Genomic DNA, 3,883 nt, shown 5'->3' on the forward strand with positions numbered 1-3,883 from the left:
GCTTTAGCTTCTCAGTGCTGTGCTTTAACCTGCTGCGTCACCAGGGAAGGCCATAAAAATAATTATTACTGTTACACTGTATATAAGAAATGCAGCTAATTCTCTAACTGGAGATTTCTTAATGGACCCTGAACCTATATGTGACAGTGAAGTGAGAAATAAGAAAATAACCATGATAAAGTTTAAATAGATTAGATAAAACTATATCCACAGATGTCTCAGTTAAAAAAAGTAATACACCAGTAAGTACAGACTTCTGTTAGTGACATTAAACGAGCAAATAAAGGCCTCCCTGAAGGCTCGCTGGTTAAAGTCTCAGCACTATCAAGCTATCCAGCCACTGCTGTATGGATTCAATCCCTAACCAAGGAGCTGACCCCCACGTGGTGCAGCAGACCTCTCCTGTCTCATCTGCTGCTTCCTTCACTGCTGCCTGTTCTGCTCCTCACTCTGTCTCTGTGAATCCTGTCACCACCACCCAACTGCCATCCTGCACCTCTGGCCTACACCTTAGTTCTTCTAAGTAAAAAGAAATCTTAATAAATGAATGAATGAATATAGATAGATAGAAAAATGAATGAATGAATGAATGGATAAATAAATAATTAGCCCAGTCCTCTTTGTAGGCTGGAATCGAGAAGCAACTCAAATAAGTTTATTGTAAGTGCTTCTAATAGGCGCACATGAAAGAATAGTTCAGTGTCTCTTGCTGAAGTTTATTCCCATGTTTACTTACTTGGTACCATCAGATTCACCTTCAAATCACTTTTCCTCTATTTCTAGAATTTTAATATATTTCATCCAGCCTTGGATACTACATAAATACAGGACCACTGATCTCTGTCCTTTAAGCCTCAGCTTCAGTACTTTAATTAATCAAAAAGTTATTTATTGAAGCTTGTGCTGAGTATTGGGCTGGGCTTGATGACAAATTCTTATTCATGATCCTCCTTTCTGTCCTCTGACCTCCTTGCAGTCCCAGAGTCCTTTTAATTTATTTTCTACAGCCTTATTTTCACTTTTATTGGTCTTCATTGAATGAGCTCCAATTTCTCTACAAGTTTCATAAATATTTCAAAAAGGACATGATTATTGCCAAATATGGAAGAAATATTACTACTCATATAAGCTTGTCGTTCTCCTATTAATATACTCTAGTGTAATTATCGCTTTTTAAATAATTATTTTATGTTGCTGAATCATCCAATTCACATTGTATGACTTTTAAGCCATTCTCTCCCTCCCTTATTATGTGACTACACAGAGTCCTTCCTTTCTCAAATCAAGTGAATTTACTTTTTTTCCTCAGTATACTGTCTTTCATTTGCGCACATTCAACGTGGCCTGAGCTTTATAAAAGGTTTCCTTAAATATTCAGTTAAATGCTCATTCCGTTTGAAATTAGCAACTCCGTATCCTTCCAAATTCAGGTTAATTCAACACACTATTTAGTGAGTATTATGGGACAAGAATTGTGATATCTCTTAAAGCTACAATAAGGTCCCAAAAAGGCCTCATTATGAAGTTTCCAATAAAGAAGTAAATATATTAAATTCCAAGTACCCAGGAAAAGGAACAAATAAAGTCAGAGGGAGGTAACTTGGTCAGCATGTCAGTAGGTGTGATGGAAGAGATGAAGATAATTTGAGCTATGAATATTGAGAAGGAATTAAGTAATGAAGAAGAAAGAATTCAAAGTGTCAGTAAGAGGAAAGTAGGCCAACAAAAATGAATACTTATAATAATTATTTATGGGGACAATAAACAGTTTTCATCCCTAGTATAAAACAAATGGTAAAGAATAATGGAAAAATAAACATTTCAACCTTACACTAAGTGTTTAATAGCATATTAAATAATCTTTTATCACTTGATAGTTGAATCATCTGTTGTACAGTTCGTACGCATTATCTTCAGATTCCAAACTTGTTTATTTGTCATCATGCTAAAATTTCCTTGTAACCCCCAAATCAATATCCATGATCTTTTCCTGGTCATTTGAAGACATACACAGAGCAGTAAAATATTTAAAGCAACCAACCAGTTCAGTCCCAGCTAAGCTCAAACAAGCCTTCTCCTTTGTCTTCTTCTTTCAGTTCCCACACTGGAAACAAGCATCTGTTTTAAAGTCTATTTAGTGTCATGTGCTTTGTGTAATTTTGTTCACTAAATTGACTCCAAAGCATCAGGCTCCCAGGTACTCTTGAGTGCAAGAAATCTATGATGGACTTTATGAAAAAGAAATGCTTTAAGTAAGTTCTGCAATTAGTAAGATTACACTAACAAAAACTGAGCTCCATCTCCAAACAAAATGGTGGCAAAGCCAAAATGTCTAAATTTGATCAATATGATGGGTAGTGACAGGTGTCTCACTCATGATTTAAATGTATGTATCGCCACACCCTGCTTAACCAATGAAGCTCTGGGCGAAGTTCGTCTGCCTGGAGTCTGGGGTCACCACATTCAATTCTGGTGAACTAGGCAGCTGTTGCCATTTCTGTCCCCAGGTGCACCGCCTACAAATACATCCAGCACAATCTTATTTAACCTACATGTTCCAGATCAAATGGAATATCCTGAGACCTTTTTCTGAGTCCCCTACCATAGCAAATATTCTACCTAGTAGCCAGCCGAGGGTAATCTTCAATGAACAATTACAGCTTAATCTCTGTGAACATGGGAACCTGCCAGGGCTGATTCCTTAGAAGGTATTGCAAAAAACCTGTATCTGTCAGTATTTCTATATCAGCAAACAACCATGGACTAACTCTGGGTTTATTTCTTTTCAGCAAAAGTATTAGGGCACTTGTAAATCTGAGTCCTATCTGCACTGATATTGTCAAAGAAAATGTAGTTGAAACATCCGTGGGATATATATGAAACCTACAAAAATGCAAGTAGTATTTTTGTATTCTGTATGATATAGATCTGCTTGGACATGCAAAGTGTCAAGAAGAATGACAACTTCAGCAAATATCCACTGACAACCAGGTTCTGATTTACTGTCTTGCCTGTGGTGGAAAGATTGTGAAGTATGGTGTTTCAAACAGATCCTCTTTGTTCCATTAACACAATCAAATTATAAACTTTGTCCATAAGTCCATCAATCACTTTACTAAAAACGTTAATTAAAATGTTGAGGACATTGGAATCATTTTGATAAACAGTATTGCTATATTAGAGAATAGCCACAACTCAGACCTTAGTAGGAATTCATCTATTGTTTGTTGCCAATGGTCAAACTTCCCCATTGTCTTATACTTGCATTTCAATACCTGTATGGATATGATTCGATAAAATAATTGTGTTTGCTTATATGCCTTTGGGCCATAACCCATTATACAATTCAGAAGCACAAATTGAGCTTGTAATTACTACTCGAAGGGTATGATCCTAAAGTCTGCTTGCTAACTGCTTATGAATTGAATTTCTAAGCTGATAAAGGAGTGCTACGCTGAAGAGACAAGAGAAATTTTCAGAGGTTCAAGGCATTAAAATTACATTTCAGGGCTCTCCCTGATGGCACCAGGGGTTAAAGCACCACATTATGAAGTTCTCCCAAGCCACTGCAGCAGGAGTTCAATCCCTGGCTAGGGAGCTGGCCCACATTGCATGGCGGACCTCTCCTGGCCTGTCTGCTGCTCCCCTCAGCAGTATAATTTGTCACTCTGCCTGTTCTGCTCCCCACTCTGTCTCTTGTGAATGCTCCCACCCACCACACCTCTGGCCTGTACCCCAATTCTGTATGCATAAATAAATAAATCTTTAAAAAAAAATAAGTAAAAGCAAATGGAGGGCCCTCCCTGGTGGTGCAGCAGGTTAAAGCACAGCACTAAGAAGCTTAAGCCACTTCTGCATGAGTTCGATTCCCGCCTGCCCCGGA

The sequence above is a fragment of the Condylura cristata genome, unplaced genomic scaffold, assembly GCF_000260355.1.
Source record: "Condylura cristata isolate star-nosed mole 26May11 unplaced genomic scaffold, ConCri1.0 scaffold00004, whole genome shotgun sequence".
Lineage (NCBI taxonomy): Eukaryota > Metazoa > Chordata > Mammalia > Eulipotyphla > Talpidae > Condylura > Condylura cristata.